Source organism: Oncorhynchus keta, unplaced genomic scaffold, assembly GCF_023373465.1.
Source record: "Oncorhynchus keta strain PuntledgeMale-10-30-2019 unplaced genomic scaffold, Oket_V2 Un_contig_3968_pilon_pilon, whole genome shotgun sequence".
In the NCBI taxonomy this organism is placed as follows: domain Eukaryota; kingdom Metazoa; phylum Chordata; class Actinopteri; order Salmoniformes; family Salmonidae; genus Oncorhynchus; species Oncorhynchus keta.
Genome location: NW_026287529.1, coordinates 148,575 through 170,771, shown reverse-complemented (window position 1 = coordinate 170,771; position 22,197 = coordinate 148,575). Strand labels below are relative to the sequence as shown.

The following is a 22,197-nucleotide window of genomic DNA, read 5'->3' as shown; positions in this document are numbered from 1 at the left end:
AGAGAGGGGGAGAGAAGGAGAGAGGGAGAGAGGAGGGAGAGAGAGAGGAGAGAGGGGAGAGAAGGAGAGAGAGGGAGAGAAGGAGAGAGGGGAGAGAAAAGGAGAGAGGGGAGAGAGAAGGAGAGAGAGGGGAGGAGGAGAGAAGGGGAGAGAGAGGGGGTGAGAGAAATAGGGGTGAGAGGAGAGGGGGGAGAGAGAGAGAGAGAGAGAAGAGAGAGAGAGTTGGGATGGGTCAGAGAGGAGATTTTCTGGAGGAGAGACATAGAAAGGGTGAGCTCTCTCTGCTAGGAGAGGGGGATTGGAGGAAGGAGGGGGGAGAGAGGAGGTAGGAACAAAGAGAAACAGAGCAGATCGGCAGTGGCTCTCCAAATCTTTCCCACTGCAAACAGAGATCCTAGTGCAGCAGTGCAGCCTGCTGCACACTCAAGCAAAACATTGACTCAGCAATTGATTCTGCAAAACCTAAAACTGTTGCCGTTTCCCCTTGTGACAGTGGGATGCCAGGCAATTCCCCCCTGGGCCAAAGCTGCCTGGTAACTTGGCAGGTGTCTAATGCCAACAGAAAATAAAAACATTTACTAGTGTGGCATTGGAAAGCAAGAATAGGTTGATACATTAATAAAACAACTGTATACTCGGTTTCAAATGAACCGGGGTGTTTCAGAATGCACAGCACACACCCACCCACACACACCCACACCCACCCACACACACACACACACACACACACACACACACACACACACACACACACACACACACACACACACACACACACACACACACACACTGACGTGTCGGCGCTACACTAGACAGACACAAGGAGCACACCCATCCGTCAGGAGCGTGAGACAACCGATGGTCCCGTTAGCCGGAGCAGTGGCTCTGACCTTCTGAAGGACCCCATTTCTCCTCTCGAGTGGGTGTTCAGATCATCATCAATCCCTTAGCAGACGCCTCCCAGCCCCTACACTGTGCTTTCCATGGAGATACATTAATACTGTACTCCTACTTTCTACCAAGGGGAGAGAGTGATAGGAAATGCATTGCAACCTTAAGGATTATACAATATACTGTATGTACAAAAGTATGTGGACACCCCTTCAAATGAGTGGATTTGGCTATTTCAGCCACACCCGGAGACAGGTGTATACAATCGAGCACACAGCCATGCAATCTCCATAGACAAACATTGGAGGTAGAATGGCCTTACTGAAGAGCTCAGTGACTTTCAACGTGGCACTGTCAAGTAAGTTCGAAATTTCTGCCCTGCTCTCCCCGGTCAACTGTAAGTTCTGTTAGTGAAGTGGAAATGTTTACAAGCAACAACAGCTCAGCCACGAAGTGGTAGGATACAGAAGCTCACAGAACAGAACCACAGAGTGTTGAAGTGCATTGCGAGAAAGATCGTCTGTCCTCAGTTGCAAACTCACTAGAGAGTTGTCTGTCCTCAGTTAAGGGGAGAGAGGGAGAGGGAGGGGGGGAGAAGGAGATGCGAAGGAGAGCGTATGAGAGTTCCAAACCAGGAGAGAAGGAGAGCAACAGTTTTTGAGAGAAGGAGAGGTGATGGAGAGAGAGGGGAGAGAACAACACTACCTGCCCGAATGCATAGTGCCAACTGTAAAGTTTGGTGGAGGAGAGAATAATAGTCTGGGGCTGTTTTTCAGGTTCGGACTAGGGAGAGAGTTCCAGTGAAGGGAAATCTGACATTCTAGATGATGGAAGCAAGGAGCAATGTTCCAACATGTAGTGGAAAGGTCCAGAAGAGTGGGGGCTGTTATAACAGAAAAGGAGGGACCAACTCCATATTAATGCTCAGGAGATTTTGGAATGAGATGTTTGAGAGCAAGGTGTCTACATAAATTTTGAGCATGTAGTGTAGAAAGGAGAGACTGGATTGATGTAGTGTCAAACAGAGGGACATGCTGGGATTCACATTCACAATATAGAAGTGCCTGTCCTCTCCATCTCCTCATTCAGCTCTACTCTCCATAGGAGACAGTACTTCTTAAAGGATGCTAGAATGGAACCACATTATTTTCAAACCTGCATGGTGGAATTCTATCTATGCTGAGTCATAAGCACAACAATATAGCTGAACTGGTGGCCTTTCCAGGGACGCAGCCTCAGCCTGAGAAACCGTGATTCTCTCTAGGAGAGAAGGAGTATTTTCCCCAGAGGCAAGGGAAGGGCTTTAGCTGCCGCGACGGAGGCCTCGGAACAGAATCAGCTTATGATCTGGGCCACAGCCTTTAAAACCTTACGACGCCTGTAAGAGTGTCAGTCTGTGGGAGGAACATGTAGCTGGCACACGGGAGAGTCATCTCTTTAAAGACCAGCCTGTGTGTGTGTGTGTGTGTGTGTGTGTGTGTGTGTGTGTGTGTGTGTGTGTGTGTGTGTGTGTGTGTGTGTGTGTGTGTGTGTGTGTGTGTGTGGAGGGAGGGGGAGTGTGTGGTGAGCGTTTAAGAGAAACCCTTAGATCTAAGAAGCCCAGTCATTCTTGTGATAGGGTGACAGGCTTGCCTTCACCACATGGAAACAGCCATTGGGCAACAGAAATTCCACGCTTGATTTGATTTCTTTGTCGGAGTCGCGGGCAACACTGTGATAAGATTGTGAATGATGGCCGAAGTGTTTGGGATTCAGTATGTGCAGTGCCAGCTCCAAATCTAACCATGTCTTTAAAGATAACAGGGGCCCGAAATGACATTTCATACCAATCGGCTCTGCAAACGCCCCAGAAAGTAGAGACTTGGCGTTACCCCTTGCAACACTTTCTTGCCAGGCTTACTTCCCCTGAGAGTGAAATGTCACTTCTGCTGGCTGGGCGCTGGACCCTCAATCTGCTGCTCAGAAAATCAAACACCCATCGTGTGGCATTGGAAACACACAATACATTGATACCTCCCCAAACACACTGACCCTCCCAAATGAACACACACCCCACAATGCACACCCACACACACACCCACACACACACACACACACACACACACACACACACACACACACACACACACACACACACACACACACACACACACACACACACACACACACACACACACACACACACACGTGAGCTGAGTAAATCCTCTTGTAATAAACACCACAACCCCAAGTCCCTATATCTGTGAGCCTGCCCTCATTTTCTCTGACCTTTGGACAGCTGGAAGTGTCCCCAATGGCACTCTCCTATATAGTGCACTTAATAGGCAATGTTGATCATTTGGGGATGCAGATCCTGTCACCCTGAGCTGGCCTGCACAGCCTGTAGCTCTTGCTTTTACATGATCTCTTCAGACAGGCTCTTCTGCCATGACTAGACTCTCAATTCCCTGTCTTTTGCTAAAGGTTTGGCTGCATCATTGAAATTTCATTGACATTTCCTTAAGGATTATTTGATTTGACCCCCAAATCTAAAGCCTCCACCCTGTGAGGAGGAAAAGTGGGCCTAAAGTTGAGTCCTTAGGCTGGGGTCAATCTCTCACTCCCAATGACATAACTCCCTCCATTGACAAATGGTTGAGGAGAGCGACTGGCGACTGGCGACTGGCGATTTGGTACACAAGGCTGATTAAAATAGATTGGAAATGTGTTGAGCTGCATACAAAGAAAACAATAGATATACACAAACATTCTGGATCTCACACATTAAAACAGACCTGTATCAAGATTAAGGAGTGGAATTGCAATATTAAGTTCAACATTAAATGCTGTACCAGGCTGATTCATGAGCATGGACATGACTCCTGTTTAACACTGGACTAGTGACTGATAGACAAGCAGCAGACTGCTCTTCATGTACACCATGCAATTAGCTCCCCCGGATCATACTGCCAGTGAGGAACCACAGGTGATAGAAGTGCCATTGAGTGGGAAATATAGACAACATACTGCCAGTGAGTTGCCAGTGAGAGGGAGGAGATAGACAACATACTGCCAGTGAGGGAGGAGACAGACAACATACTGCCAGTGAGAGAGGAGACAGACACCATACTGCCAGTGAGAGGGAGGAGATAGACAACATACTGCCAGTGAGAGGGAGCAGACAGACAACATACTGCCAGTGAGAGGGAGGCCAGATAGACAACATACTGCCAGTGAGAGGAGGGGAGATAGACAACATACTGCCAGTGAGTAGTGGAGGAGGGAGATAGACAACATACTGCCAGTGAGCTGTTTTTCAGGTTCGACAACATACTGCCAGTGAGAGGAAGGGAAGACAACATACTGCCAGTGAGATGGAAGCAAGTCCCAACATACTGCCAGTGAGAGTAGTGGAAAGACAACATACTGCCAGTGAGAGTGGGGCTGTTATAACAGCAAAGTGGGGACCAACTCCAGTGAGTAGTAGATGCTCAGACAACATATTGCCATGAGATGTTTGAGGCAAGGACAACATACATTTTGAGCATGTAGTGTAGACAGACATTGACATGTCACTGCCAGTGGGTAGTTAGAGGGGACATGCAGACAACATACTGCCAGTAGAAGGGAGTGAGAGAGGGGGAGACAGACAACATACTGCCAGTGAGAAGGAGGGGGAGACAGACAACATACTGCCAGTGGGTTTATGAGAGATTAGACAGACAACATACTGCCAGTGAGAGGAGACAACTACTGCCAGTCAGTAAGCACAGGGGGAGACAGACAACATACTGCCAGTGAGAAGCCTCAGACAGACAACATACTGCCAGTGATTCTCTCTAGTGATAGAGGGGGAGACAGACAATCCTGCCAGTGAGAGTGAGGAGGGGACAGACAACATACTGCCAGTGGGTAGTGAGAGAGAGGGAGAAAGACAACATACTCAGTGGGTATGAGAGAGTGGGCCACAGACAAAATACTGCCTGTGAGAACGAGTCAGTCTGTGACAGACAACATACTGCCAGTTAGTAGTGAGATCTCTTTAGGGGAGACAGACAACATACATACTGCCAGTGTGTGTGTGTGTGTGTGTGTGTGTGTATGTGTATGTGTATGAGTGTGAGCGTTTAAGAATCTCCACTTAACCCTTACATCTACAACCATACTGCCAGTGTGAGAGGGTGACAGAGGGAGCCTTCACACCATGACAGACAAACATACTGCCAGTGAGAGGGAAAGTTGGGCAACAGAAATTCCAATCGCCACCTTCGAGAGGAGAGACAGACAACATACTGCCATTCAGTGTTTTAAAGATAACAGGGGCCCGAAGGATGACATTTCATAGCACCGGCTGACGCCACCAACGGAGAGACAGACAACTTTCTTTCACAACCACTGAGAGGGAGGTGAGAATGACAACATCTGCCAGTGCTGGGCGGAGACCTCACAAAATACTGCCAGTGAGAGGGCTCACAGACAACATACTGCCAGTGAGAGGGACAGACAGACAACATTCTGCCAGTGAGGGAGGGGAGACAGACACACATACCCCTCCCAGTGACAGGAGGACACAGACAACACACCCCAGTGAGAGGGAGGGGAGACACACAACATACACCAGTGAGACAGGGGAGACACACAACATACTGCCAGTACAGAGGGAGGGGAGACACACAACATACTGCCAGTGAGTCACACACACACACACACACAGACAGACAACACAGTGAGTGAGTAAATCCTCTTGGGGATAACAGAAGTCCCATATCTGCCAGCCTGCCCTCATTTTCAACATACTGCCAGTGGAAGTGTCCCCAGATGGCACACTACTGCCAGGAGATAGACAGACAACAATTGCCAGTAGGTTGCAAGTCATTTGGGGATGGGAGACAGACAACATGCTGCCAGTGAGAAGGGGGAGACAGACAACATAGCCAGTGAGTAGTTACATGAGGGAGACAGGCTCTTCTGCCATGACTAGACAACATACTGCCAGTGGGTTGTGAGAAGGTTTGGACATCATTGAAATTTCTGACATTTCCTTGGAATTGTTTGATTTGACCCCAAATCTAAAGCCTCCACCCTCGCAGGGATGAGGAGGAGGCCTCTTATTTACAGTGGGCCTAAAGTTGAGTCCTTAGGCTGGGACAGACAATCACTCCCAGACATAACTCCCTCCATTGACAAATGGTTGAGGAGAGCGACATACTGGCCATGGGTTACACAGGCTGATTAAAATAGATTGGAAATGTGTTGAGACATACAAAGAAAACAATAGATATACACAAAACATTCTGGATCACACACATTAAAACAGACCTGACATCAAGATTAAGGATTTCATTAAGTACAACATTAAATGCTAGGCTGATTCATGAGCATGGACATGACTACTGAGTTTAACACTGGACTAGAGACTGATAGACAAGCAGCAGACTGTCTCTTCATGTACACCATGCAATTAGCTAGGGTCATACTGCCAGTGAGTAGTGAGAGGAGGGGAGATAGACAACATACTGCCAGTGAGTAGTGAGAGGAGGAGATAGACAACATACTGCCAGTGAGTAGTGAGGAGGGAGATAGACAACATACTGCCAGTGAGAGTGAGGGGAGATAGACAACATACTGCCAGTGAGACAGGGAGAGGGAGATAGACAACATACTGCCAGTGAGAGGGAGGGGAGACAGACAACATACTGCCAGTGAGTAGTGAGAGAGAGGGGAGACAGACAACATACTGCCAGTGAGTAGTGAGAGGGGAGACAGACAACATACTGCCAGTGAGTCGTGAGAGGGAGACAGACAACATACTGCCAGTAAGAGGGAGGGGAAACAGACAACATACTGCCAGTGAGAGAGAGGGGAGACAGACAACATACTGCCAGTAAGAGGGAGGGGAGACAGACAACATACTGCCAGTGAGTAGTGAGAGAGAGGGGAGACAGACAACATACTGCCAGTGAGTAGTGAGAGGGGAGACAGACAACATACTGCCAGTGAGTAGTGAGGGGGGAGACAGACAACATACTGCCAGTGAGTAGTGAGAGGGGAGACAGACAACATACTGCCAGTGAGTAGTGAGAGGGGAGACAGACAACATACTGCCAGTGAGTAGGAGGGGAGACAGACAACATACTGCCAGTAAGAGGGAGGGGAGACAGACAACATACTGCCAGTGAGAAGGAGGGGAGACAGACAACATACTGCCAGTGAGAGGAGGGAGACAGACAACATCCTGCCAGTGAGTAGGAGGGGAGAGACAACATACTGCCAGTGAGACAGACAACATACTGCCAGTGAGTAGTGAGAGAGGAGACAGACAACATACTGCCAGTGAAGAGGGAGGGGAGACAGACAACATACTGCCAGTAAGAGAGAGGGAGACAGACAACATACTGCCAGTGAGAAGGAGGGAGACAGACAACATACTGCCAGTGGGTAGTGATAGAGGGGAGACAGACAACATACACTGCCATGAGAGGGAGGAGAGACAGACAACATACTGCCAGTGGTTCTGAGAGAGGGGGAGACAGACAACATATTGCCAGTGAGTAGTGAGAGAGAGGGAGACAGACAACATACTGCCATTGCAAGTGAGAGGAGGGGAGACAGACAACATACTGCCAGTGAGAGGAGAGGAGACAGACAACATACTGCCAGTGAGAGGGAGGGGAGACAGACAACATACTGCCAGTGAGAGGGGGGAGACAGACAACATACTGCCAGTGGGTAGTGAGAGGAGGGAGACAGACAACATACTGCCAGTGGGTAGTGAGGAGGGAGACAGACAACATACTGCCAGTGGGTAGTGAGAGGGAGGAGACAGACAACATACTGCCAGTGGGTAGTGAGAGGGAGGGAGACAGACAACATACTGCCAGTGGGTGAGAGAGAGGGGAGACAGACAACATACTGCCAGTGGGTAGTGAGAGAGGGAGACAGACAACATACTGCCAGTGAGTAGTGAGAGGAGAGACAGACAACATACTGCCAGTGGGTAGTGAGAGGAGGAGACAGACAACATACTGCCAGTGGGTTGTTAGAGGGGGGAGACAGACAACATACTGCCAGTGGGTAGTGAGAGGGAGGAGACAGACAACATAAGTGCCAGTGAGTAGTGAGAGAGAGGGAGACAGACAACATACTGCCAGTGGGTAGTGAGAGAGAGGAGACAGACATAACTGCCAGTGACAAACACCAAGAACTCTGCCATGGAGTTGACTGCTCCAGGGAGACATTAGCTCTGTTTAGGTGGTAATGAGAGAGAAGTAACATACTGCCAGTGAGGTGAGCAGGGGGTAGGGAAACAGAAAAACCTTCACTCCCTTTCTGTGAGATGGGGGACAGACAACATACTGTCCCAAATGACACAACATACTGCCAGTAGTGCACAACATACTGCCAGTTGACTAGTGAGAGAGAGGGGAGACAGACATATACTGCCAGTGGGTAGTGAGAAGAGAGACAGACAACATACTGCCAGTGGGTAGTGTTAACTATAAAGGAGACAGACCCCCACATACAGGTCTGGGCAAATGGGACACAGGGGACAGTGAAGGCACTTGGTAAATCTGAGTGGACTGGCTCTGGCAAAATAAACCAGTGAGTAGTGAGAGAGACCGGGGTCTGTTCATGGTTGGTAGACTGTTGTTCTCTGTTACAGAGGAACATATATATAGTGAGAGGAGGGAGACATATATATATGCCATATAGAGAGAGGGAGAGACAGACAACATACTGCCAGTGGGTAGAGAGAGAGAGACAGAGAGAGTGATGGAGGAGCATGAGACAACATACTGAGTGGGTAGAAGAGGAGACAGACCTACTGCTCAGTGGGTAGTGAGAGAGAGGAGACTGACAACATACTGCCAGTGGGTAGAGACTGAGGACACAGACAACATACTGCCAGTGGGTAGTGAGAGGGAGGAGACAGACAACATACTCCACTGTTTTATGACTGATAACAGTCTCCCTTCTTGGTGTTTTATCTACTGAGAGGGAGGGGAGACAGACCATAACCAGTCTAGTGAGAGAGAGGGAGACAGACAAACAACACAAACACCAAGAAAGACCATAACTCTACCAGGGGAGACATGACTCTGTTTAGGTGGTAACTCTGTGAGTAATGGTTTAATCGGGGCCATAACTGAGGAAACAGAAAACCTTAACTCTTTCTGGATGGGGGGATTATCTACTGTCCCAAAACATCTATTCAATATATAGACCATAACTCTATGGGCCGTGCTAAAAGTAGTTAACTATAAAGGGAATAGGGTGCAATAACTCTACAACAGGTCTGGGCAAATGGGACCATAACTTGTGTAAATCTACTGGCTCTGGCCATAACAGGGTCTACCGGGTCTGTTCATGGTTGGTAACTGTTGTTCTCTGTTAACAGACCATAACTCTACTGACGACCATAACTCTACTGACGACCATAACTCTACTGACGACCATAACTCTACTGAGAGAGAGATAACTCTACCGAGAGACCATAACTCTACCGAGAGAGACCAGAACTCTACTGAGAGACCATAACTCTACCGACAGACCATAACTCTAGAGAGAGACAGAGACAGAGAGAGACCATAACTCTACCGACGACCATAACTCTACCGACGACCATAACTCTACCAGAGAGACCATAACTCTACCGAGACCATAACTCTACCGAGAGACCACAACTCTACCGAGCGACCATAACTCTACCGAGACCATAACTCTACAGAGAGACCATAACTCTACTGACGACCGAACTCTAGAGAGAGAGAGACCTAACTCTACAGAGACCATAACTCTACAGATGACCATAACTCTACTGAGAGACCATAACTCTACAGACCATAACTCTACTGAGAGACCATTACTCTACTGACAGACCATAACTCAGAGAGAGACAGAGACCATAACTCTACAGAGACAGAGAGAGACAGAGAGAGAGTTACTCTACCGAGAGACCATAACTCTACTGAGACCATAACTCTACCGAGAGACCATAACTCTACCGACAACCATAACTCTACAGATGACCATAACTCTACAGATGACCATAACTCTACTGACGACCATAACTCTACAGATGACCATAACTCTACTGACGACCATAACTCTACCGGAAGAGGACAGCCCTAACTCCCTACGACTGGCCTTAACTCTACACTCTTAACCATTTTCTACCGACCCATAACTCTACCCACTGACCATGGACTCTACCTCCGACCATTTTACTCTACCGACGACCATAACTCTACTGACGACCATAACTCTACCGACGACCATAACTCTACCGACGACCATAACTCTACCGACGACCATAACTCTACCGACGACCATAACTCTACCGACGACCATAACTCTACCGACGACCATAACTCTACCGACGACCATAACTCTACCGACGACCGTAACTCTACCGACGACCATAACTCTACCGACGACCATAACTCTACCGACGACCATAACTCTACCGATGACCGTTACTCTACCGATGACCGTTACTCTACCGACGACCATAACTCTACTGACGACCATAACTCTACCGACGACCATAACTCTACCGACGACCGTTACTCCACCGACGACCGTTACTCTACTGACGACCATAATTCTACCGACGACCATAACTCTACCGACGACCGTTACTCCACCGACAACCGTTACTCCATTGACGACCATAACTCTACCGACGACCGTAACTCTACAGACGACCGTTACTCCACCGACGACCGTTACTCCATTGACGACCATTACTCCATTGATGACCATAACTCTACCGACGACCGTAACTCTACAGACGACCGTTACTCCATTGACGACCATAACTCTACCGACGACCGTAACTCTACAGACGACCGTTACTCCATTGACGACCATAACTCTACCGACGACCGTAACTCTACAGACGACCGTTACTCCACCGACGACCGTTACTCCATTGACGACCATTACTCTGTGATAGTGACAGAGGGATGAAGGGAGATGTGAATGTAAAGGGAATGGTACCAACACTGTACGATCATTGAAAAATACTGAGAGACAAATGTTCAATATCTACGAACATAATGTAAGCTTAAAGAGCCACTAGGTAGGGGGTCGTTAAGAAAAGAAGAGCCTTGTTGAAGCCTATTTTTCCGCAAGCCCATAGGGCCCTGGTCAAAAGTAGTGCACTATATAGGGAACAGGCTACCATTCGGGACACAGACAAATCATTTCATCCACTTACTTTCGGATAAAAGTAATATGACAATAATAAAATAAGGAAAGTGAGTGTGTGACAAAATCTGTCATCATGGCAGGTTATTATGCTTGGTGGAGCGTGGTGTGATTCAGCCCCACAGCTCTGCAGTCTAACCACTACCACTCGCCATGCTGTGAAATGCACTGTCTTGCCTTCTCCCTAAAGGAATACCCTACAAGTCTAGTCAACTACACTGCTGATCTGATTCAGCAGACTGGTTCATGTGGAGTGTGCTGGCGGGTGCTGCTCTGTCCAGTCCACTGTGTTTATCAGTGGCGCCACCTAGTGCGTGTTGTGGACCATGCGCTCCAAAATATAAATGCTGAAAGCTACTGACAGACCCTGAGGAAAACAGCTGTAGAAACGCAGGGGTAAGATAATGAATTCTAAGACACTAGAGGTTTTCCTTATCCTGTTTAAACCTTATGGAAGGTGAGTTTAGACACGGCATATCCCCATCTTCACACTATTGTGCCGATCCTAATCAAACTGCGCTGGTTTTACATTGTGTCTTTTTCATCAAGGTGCCAGCAACCGTGTAACCAGGCTAGATTAGAACAGTTTGGTTTGGCTCGGCTCATATGGCTCAGACCTGCTTCTACCTGATTCTAGGTTCACCTACCTCTGTCATTGCCACTAGCATACTGGAGAGGCTTGCTCTTATCGATGCTGTTAAAGCTCTGACTCCTCCTGTTGAGGTTGGAGGATCCTTGGCCCTTGGGGGCCCCGCTGCCTGCAGCGGACACCCTGGTCGGCCCTGGCAACCTGCAGACGAAAACACAGCGGGTGAGGAGAAAGCGTGAACAGTCACAGAGCAACACAAATACATGTCCTGCTAGGTAGTGTGTTTGTGTTGTGCTGAAAGGACCATTATGTTCTCTCTGGGACATGCCCATAACAGATGCCACACACACACACACACACACACACACACACACACACACACACACACACACACACACACACACACACACACACACACACACACACACACACACACACACACACACACACACACACACACACACACACACACACACACACAGCTAGTGTTGTGCTGAAAGGACCACATGTATTCTCAGGGAAACACACAAGAGAATACACACTTCAGCATCTGTGGATAAATGTGGATGTTTACTTCTGATGCCACAGCTGGAGCGCAGTCATAAGTCCCAGAGGGGGGAGAGGCCATAGGCTCATTATTCCATTAGAGACTCGTTAAAGCATGCTAACGGATCTAAAAGTCCACTACACTGACACTGACAGAGCAAGGTCTTCTCAGTACTGCAACCAAACAACCTCCTGATTGGTTAAACACTGAGATTAACCAATCAGCATGGCTCAAAGGCTCAGTGTAACACGCACGGAATGCACCCACAGTCCTTGAGTCAAGCTGGACACTTCAATGAGTCTGGGAACTTTTACTTTGATTTGGATGTTTTATCAGTGAGATAATTGACCTGGAAAATATGTTGCTGACGTCCAACTTTGCAGATGGACTCGTTGACCTTTACGAGGAAGTGAAATCTATACAAATCTGCCTTTGTCCTGGAAAAACATGATCACATCTCAAAGAAAATGATCTAATCACATGACCATTACAACATATCTATATGAAGTTCATACAGTTTTGATTACCGGTCCGCAAAACACACAAAACCTTCATTCATGCCCTAAACACACAGGACAACCTCCAGGCCTCTTTAGAGTGATACAGCATTTTAAAAATCTGCTTTCAGAGAGAGAGAGAGAAAGAGAAATAAAGAATGAGAGAGAAAGAGAGACCTGGTGAACAGTATGAACTGCTCTGTGTTGTTTCATGAAAGATGCTAAGCCCATTTCCCCATGGGAATTCCATCATCTAAACTACCCCACTATCCACTACCCACTATCCAATCCACATCATTTATGTCTGACACTCCTAAAAGCTTGGTAATTAAAGGGGAGTATGAGAGTTTAATTAGGCATCGTATCCCTGGACAAAGAGACTTAACAACAGCGCATAAACCTGTCACAGAAGCAGACTGAGGAAGCTTGAGGGACTAGATTGCAATGTGAGGTAATGGCTAAGGGTCAAAACAACACAACCAGAGAATTAACATCTTGGCCCTGTGGTAATGCATCTAGGGAAACGACTCTATTAAGTCCCAAATGACAACCTATTCCCTTTATAGTGCACTACTTACAGTAGGGTTCTGGTCAAAAGTAGTGTACTCTATAGTGACTAGGGTGTCATTCGAGATGCTACCTCTCGCTCTATCCTACTGAATTTAAACCACAGAGGAGACAGTCATCTGTTGATAGTAAACATGACTGTGTGTCAAACAGACAATAAAACACACATTCGTACGCAGCTAAAATTATGGTGGCAGAAATCATACTGTGACGAGTAAACGTGTATCTTCTTGTTTCTGTAGCTCAGTTGGTAGAGCATGGCGCTTGTAACGCCAGGGTAGTGGGTTCGATTCCCGGGACCACCCATACGTAGAATGTATGCACACATGACTGTAAGTCGCTTTGGATAAAAGCGTCCGCTAAATGGCATATTATTTATTATTATTATTTCTGTTTCAGAGTAAAAAGCCAACTCACAACGCAGACAATGGACTGGTCCCGGTGGAGTCAATCCATACGTCATGTAATGATTGATGGAACCAGAGTAACACCAACTCCTTCTGTTGTCACGTAGGAGTCTCTTAACTCCAGTCTTCAACCCAAGGATCAATGCATTACTCAACGTCAGTGTCCCAAACGGCACCCTACAATGTCTTGGTCCAGTGACTGAGGAGTCTGGGGGCTTTTTGACACCATTGGGTTGGAAAACGGACAGATGGTAAGATGAAAAAGCAGGTGATGTAGATATGCTAGAAGCTCCATCCACTTGGTAATGATACACTTTCATCACCCTGTCAATACATTTCACCACATCCTGCCACCAATGCATCATGATCAGAAATAATAACGTTCAACTAAGATATAATCCTTCATTTCCGGGACGGGGCTAACGAAGATGTATCTGATGTCCCTCCTGGCTGCCTGTGTTCCAAATGGCACCCTATCCCTTATTTAGTGAACTATTTCTGACCAGTGCCATTTGGGATGCAGCCGGGGTCTCCAGCACTCAGCTCTATTTTAAGATGGAGAAGAGGGAGAGGGGTGGCCAGACACATTATTCTCCCTGTCAGACAGGGCTCGAGGTAACGGCTTCAAACTGACAGGGTGTCTCTGTGCTCACTGCAAAACAACCCCCCAAAAAAAAAATATAAAATGGGACAGATAACAGACATGTACTAACACACGCAACCACCGACCCACCCACCCAGGCTGAGAGGGGCACCTGGAGACCCGTGAGCTGAATAAGCATGACTTCATGAGTGCATGTGTGTAATGTCAAATATAACCAGGCAGGATGGATGGGGGGGCCGAGAGAGAGAGAACGAGAGAGAGAGGAGAGAGAGAGAGAGAACGAGAGAGAGGAGATGGAGCGAGAGCGCCCACTTAAACAGTAGACCCTGCCATCTGCTCAGCCCATTATCTATATTAGTGAGAGAGAGCGTGTGTGTGTCTGTGTGTATGTGTTTGACAGTACATACCTATGAGAAAGATAATGAATATTATCAGTATGAAACAGACACAGTGTGTGTAAACAAAATGTGTGTGTCTGCTTCTGGCAGGAAGCTCAGGGAGTCAGTCAAATTGAATAACAGGTTTCTTAGCAAGTCAGCACATCTGTCGCTGTATATTCAGGACAATTACCAAAGCTTCCCTGGAATCGCTTCTATCAGCATCACAGACAGGTGCTTTAGGCTGCGGACAAGCGGGCAAACACCGCCCCCTGCTGCGAACACGCTGAATTTAAATGGCAATTTATTTTTTAAAGTGCTGTTAGTTGAGGTGAGATGCCGAAACACTGTCAACACACCAGGGGTGTACCATTAGTGCCTCACTAATTTGCAACAGAAAACATTTTCCAATGAAAAGTTTCTTATTGAACAAGTTCGGTAGTCCTCCCCATGTGTCTTATTGATTCTGCTTGGTTCCTAGTGAATAGGACCCAGGTAAGCAGGTTTACTGAGAGAGTGGAGTAGGGATTTTAAGCTCAAAATCAATTGAAGATGCTTGTTTGCACACTTTACACAGCTCTAGGAGCACAGAGGAAACACTTTACACAGCTCTAGGAGCACAGAGGAAACACTTTACACAGCTCTAGGAGCACAGAGGAAACACTTTACACAGCTCTAGGAGCACAGAAACACTTTACACAGCTCTAGGAGCATAGAAACACTTTACACAGCTCTAGGAACAGGACATAGAAACACTTTACACAGCTCTAGGAGCACAGAGAAACACTTTACACAGCTCTAGGAGCACAGAGGAAACACTTTACACAGCTCTAGGAGCACAGAGGAAACACTTTAATAGTAGAGAAACATAAACTCTAGGAGCAGCACACTGGGAGAATAAAACCTGTTTGCCCCACAATGTGTTTAGTGGTTGAGATCCATTAAATGCATTGTGGAGTAATAGTTGGAGAGTTGCTCTGAGTTTCTTTTTCAAGGCACAATATCCTCGGATATAAAACTGCCAAGGTAGCAACAGAACTAAGTCCTTCAGCCAATCAAACACAGGAGCTTTCACAAACGTGTGAGGCTACCATTGTGCCGAAACTCACATTGACTGTATTTCCTGAATAATGTTGTTGACTTTAAAATCACCCTGGGGGTGTAGGCCAGTACCTCACAATAAAACAACTGTTCATGCCCAATGGTTATCCTCCACAGTAAATCTAAGGTACACTTTATCTGGCCACAAACTGAAACTAGAGGGCTAATGTCTTTATGTACAATACTTTCAGCTCTAGGAATGATACACTTTACATTTGGCACATTTCTACCCTGAGCCCCTTCCCAGTGAGAATTCATGGAAGAAAATGTGCAGTCTTCATCAACGATGTAGTTAGTTTCAAGTTATGGGAGCAGGTCACGTGACCACTAGTTTTTGGCATTTTCACGTATCAATCTGAATCAGGAAAAATCTATCCAGTCCATTTCATTTCATTAGCGGTCCAGGACGACTTCACACAGGCCGTGTGTTCTCCAGGTCGGGTGTGGTGAGTCCCGGGGGTGGGCTCTAGGAGCATAAACGTCTGCCATTTTACGACTTCCGCTGGCTCCTAGCTGTATCACACCAGTCCCCTGGAAGGCCCAGAGAGTGCTGATCCTGGCCCCCCAAAACAGTGCAGTCTATCACCAACCCCCTGCCCCTACACACACACACACACACACACACACACACACACACACACACACACACACACACACACACACACACACACACACACACACACACACACACACACACACACACACACACACACACACATAAACACACACACACACACACTATAGTCTCTATCCGGCTATGGCTGTAGTCAGGGTTAGCTAAGAAACCCAATCAGTCCTGGTGTGGTTGGCCTGATGAGACAGGCCCAGTTTCATTAGCCAAGGTAATGAGGGAGAGAGGAGGCCAACAGGGAGATGAATGTCTGAGCATTGCACTGGGTCAGGGGAAAAGTAACTCTGCCCAACTACTTTTGTTGTGAAATCTCAGCCATTTTATCCAATCGATAGAGTTTTCATTTGGGGATAATAATATAAGGTATTCATTTTAATTCAAGTGTTAGTGGGATTTTCATGCATCGGTAGAGGAGGAAACACGCCCCGATCCAAGGAAACACGCCCCGATCCAAGGAAACACACCCCGATCCCACGCCCCGATCCAAGGAAACACACCCCGATCCAAGGTAACACACCCCGATCCAAGGAAACACACCCCGATCCAAGGAAACACACCCCGATCCAAGGAAACACGCCCCGATCCAAGGAAACACGCCCCGATCCAAGGGAACACGCCCCGATCCAAGGGAACACGCCCGATCCAAGGAAACGCGCCCCGATCCAAGGAAACACGCCCGATCCAAGGAAACACGCCCGATCCAAGGAAACACACCCTGATCCAAGGAAACACGCCTCCAATGAGACAAGCCCAGTTTCATCCAAGGAAACACGCCCGATCCAAGGAAACACGCCCGATCCAAGGAAACACGCCCCTGATCCAAGGAAACACGCCCGATCCAAGGAAACACGCCTCGATCTGGGTCCAAGGAAACACGCCTTCTGATCCAAGGAAACACACATCCAAGGGAAACATGCCCGATCCAAGGGGAACACGCCCCGATCCAAGGAAACACACCGATCCCACGCCCGGAAACACACCCCGATCCAAGAAACACAAAGAAACACACTCGATCAAGAAACATGCCCGATCCAAGGAAACACGCCCCGATCAAGGAAACGCGCCTCGATCCAAGGAAACACGCTTCCGATCCAAGGAAACGTGCGATCCAAGGAAACGCGTTCGATCCAAGGGAACGCTCCCGATCCAAGGGAACGCGCCCCGATCCAAGGAAACTCACCCCGATCCAAGGAAACACCCCCCAGTCCAAGGCAACGCGCCCCGATCCAAGGAAACTCGCCCCGATCCAAGGAAACACGGTCCGATCCACATCAACGGGACTGCAGTAGAGAGAGTTAGCAGGGTTAAGTTCCTCTGCATTCACATCACCGAGGACGACATGGACCAACAACACTCTTGTCAAGAGGGCGCAGCAGTGTCTACTTCCTAAGGCGGCCTCTCCAAATACTACCGCTGCACCATCGAGAGCGTCCTGACCAGTTACATCACGGCCCTCCAGCGGGTGGTGAAGACGGCCCACACATACGCGCTACACACATGCAACACACACACACACATGCTACACACACACACACACACACACACACACACACACACACACACACACACACACACACACACACACACACGTTACACACACACGCTACACACATGCCACACGCACGCTACACACACGCTACACACACGCGCTAAACACACACACACACACATTACAACCAGACTCAAATTTACAGTACTATTTACAATCCCCGCTTTCTCTGATACATGTGTAAAAATGGAATATATATTCCCTTAGTAACAGCTGTGTTCGAGAGCAAAGCAGCTTGTACACGGCTATTCAGCAACAACACCAGCTGACGGGTTGTCAATACTGTGAAGGGGAATACCACCCATAGGCTTGTCAATGCTGTGAAGGGGAATACCACCCATAGGCTTGTCAATGCTGTGAAGGGGAATACCACCCATAGGCTTGTCAATGCTGTGAAGGGGAATACCACCCATAGGCTTGTCAATACTGTGAAGGGGAATACCACCCATAGGCTTGTCAATGCTGTCAATACTGTGAAGAGGAATACCACCCATAGGCTTGTCAATACTGTGAAGGGGAATACCCCACAATGCTGTGAAGGGAATAAACCATAGGCTTGTCAATGCTGTGAAGGGAATACCACCCATAGGCTTGTCAATGCTGTGAAGGGGAATACCACCCATAGGCTTGTCAATGCTGTGAAGGGGAATACCACCCATAGGCTTGTCAATGCTGTGAAGGGGAATACCACCCATAGGCTTGTCAATGCTGTGAAGGGGAATACCACCCATAGGCTTGTCAATGCTGTGAAGGGGAATACCACCCATAGGCTTGTCAATGCTGTGAAGGGAATACCACCCATAGGCTTGTCAATGCTGTGAAGGGGAATACCACCCATAGGCTTGTCAATGCTGTGAAGGGGAATACCACCCATAGGCTTGTCAATGCTGTGAAGGGGAATACCACCCATAGGCTTGTCAATGCTGTGAAGGGAATACCACCCATAGGCTTGTCAATGCTGTGAAGGGGAATACCACCCATAGGCTTGTCAATGCTGTGAAGGGGAATACCACCCATAGGCTTGTCAATGCTGTGAAGGGGAATACCACCCATAGGCTTGTCAATGCTGTGAAGGGGAATACCACCCATAGGCTTGTCAATGCTGTGAAGGGGAATACCACCCATAGGCTTGTCAATGCTGTGAAGGGGAATACCACCCATAGGCTTGTCAATGCTATCCAGCACATATTTCACATAGCTTGGTGGGGTTTGCGTGAAGTAATTTGCCAGCACGCTGGTTCCCACCAGCCACAACCGTCTAAGGAGAAACAAATGCTCTGGGAGCCAGACAACCGGTGAAGTATAGGAGCCTGGAACTGTCTGGATGCCACCACAGCAAGTCATTCTGTTCAATGCAGCATTCGGTAAAATGGCCCCTAATCCACATAGGCTTGAGTTTAATGGCTCACGCACGTCACTGACGCCTGGGATCGCCAAGTGCCGATAGTTAGTTTGGCATCAGAGAATAGCCAACACAAAGTATTCCATTATGAAATCCTCTAAGATAGATGCACAACCAAACCAAATGTAAGAACTTCCTTATCACAAGTAGATTATTATGAGGTTGAGGTTGTACAGTAAAGTACATAATGTGTGATTCATGTCGACATGAACTGAAAGAAGGTGAAGGAAAGTTAGCCATGTGAGAGTCATACCTTGTGTTTTTCTTCTGTGGTGTTGCTCCTATTCCGCTGTGACCCTGGGGGCTACCATACCGCGCAGTGAGACTGTGGAGAGAGCAGAGAGAGACACAGACTTAGTGAAGGAATGAGGCGAACGGCTCTCTGGACTCTTTACACTGTAGCATCTTTGAGACAACATCTAATGCAATAAGGAGAGAGTCAGAGGAGAGCATTGCGCGAGACAGAGACAGTAACTAACAACACAAGCCCTATTGAAAGAAGCACATAGTGTGAACCCGAATTGCGGTTCACGTGACGGGCCACACGTTTCATGTGTATGTCCTCTGTAGCTCAATTGGTAGAGCTTGGAATTTATTTTTTAAATATATTTTTTTATTTAACTAGGCAAGTCAATTAAGAACACATTTTTAATTACAATGACGGCCTAAAACAGTGGGTTAACTGCCTTGTTCAGGGGAAGAACGACATATTTTTACCTTGTCAGCTCAGGGATTCGATCTAGCAACCTTTCGGTTACTGGCCCAATGCTCTAACCACTAGGCTACCTGCCACCCCTACGCAATTCCTGGATAATGATAGTGGGTTCAATTCCTGGAACCACCTGCTCAAAAAATGTTTGCACGCATGACTAAGTCACTTTGGATAAAAGTGTCTGCTACATGGCATATATTATTACCATTATATGACTATATTATTACCATCATATGACTATTATTACCATTATATTACTATATTATTACCATTATATGACTATTATTACCATTATATTACTATATTATTACCATTATATGACTATTATTACCTTTATATTACTATATTATATTATTACCATTATATGACTATATGATTACTATTATATTACTATATTACCATTATATTACTATACTATTACCATTATATTACTATACTATTACCATTATATTACTGTATTATATTATTACCATTATATTACTATATTATTACCATTATATTACTATATACTATTATTACCATTATATTCCTATATTATATTACCATTGTATTCCTATATTATATTATTACCATTATTATTACCATATATTACTATATTATATTAATATCATTATATTATATTATATTATTGTCATTATATTACTATATTATATTATTACCATTATATTACTATATGACTATTATTATTATATTACTATATTATTACCATTATATTACTATATTACCATTATATTATATTATTACCATTATATGACTATTATATATATTATTATTATATTATTACCATTATATGACTATATGATTACTATTATATTACTATATTACCATTATATTACTATACTATTACCATTATATTACTATATTATTACCATTATATTACTATATTATATTATTACCATTATATTACTATATTATTTTATTACCATTATATTCCTATATTATATTATTACCATTATATTACTATATTATATTATTACCATTATATTACTATATTATATTATTACCATTATATTACTATATTATATTATTACCATTATATTACTATATTATATTATTATCATTATATTACTATATTATATTATTATCATTATATTACTATATTATATTATTACCATTATATTACTATATTATATTATTATCATTATATTACTATATTATTTCCATTATATTACTATATTATAACCACATGTTTTTGAAGCATGTAACGGCTTCAATTAGCCCTTAACTGGAAAGCAACTCTCCCTCACCATAATGTGCCACTTCACCGTAATCTCCTTCTGAATCTTGACTGATCTCCCTCAAAAAAAAGAGTGTTTTAACTTCAGAAATAAAAACACATTCTTAATGAACAAAAGTGAATAAAAAACCCTACAGAGGAAGTGGTGTAGGAAACTCCTCCAGGCAAAGTCATAGTTTTACAATGGGACACTCATTCTTAGTCATGTTGAGAGAATTAACGGCGAGGCTGGTGGTTACCGCCTCGCTTGGCCTCTGCTGGCGTTCGACAGGAAATAGTTAGGGAACTCGCGACGGACACAAAGAAAACAACAGGGTGTTTAATGAACAAAAGGACTGCTTTAATCATAGTGAACACACAGTAAATCAGGGTAAAAGCCAGGTGGTCGGGGTGAGTGGCTCTGAAAGCATGTGGTCTTGCCAAGCTTCATCAACCCCACTATACAGGTCTATTGAGGACTGACTGGTGGGAGCACAGCAGAGATACAACGCCTTGGCCTTTGGGGTCACACTTTACACTAAGTTCCATTGGGTCACACTTTACGCTAAGTTCCATTGGGTCACACTTTACATTAAGTTACATTGGGTCACACTTTACATTAAGTTCCATTGGGTCACACTTTACATTAAGTTACATTGGATCACACTTTACATTAAGTTCCATTGGGTCACACTTTACACTAAGTTCCATTGGGTCACACTTTACACTAAGTTCCATTGGGTCACACTTTACACTAAGTTCCATTGGGTCACACTTTACACTAAGTTCCATTGGGTCACACTTTACATTAAGTTCCATTGGGTCACACTTTACATTAAGTTCCATTGGGTCACACTTAACATTAAGTTCCATTGGGTCACACTTTACGCTAAGTTCCATTGGGTCACACTTTACA

General features: G+C 45.9%; 1 pseudogene; it reads right to left on the bottom strand.

Moving 5' to 3' along the window:
* The window catches only part of LOC118377299 (neuron navigator 3-like), a 270,177-nt pseudogene that overhangs the window by 115,147 nt on the left and 132,833 nt on the right, over positions 1-22,197 (bottom strand).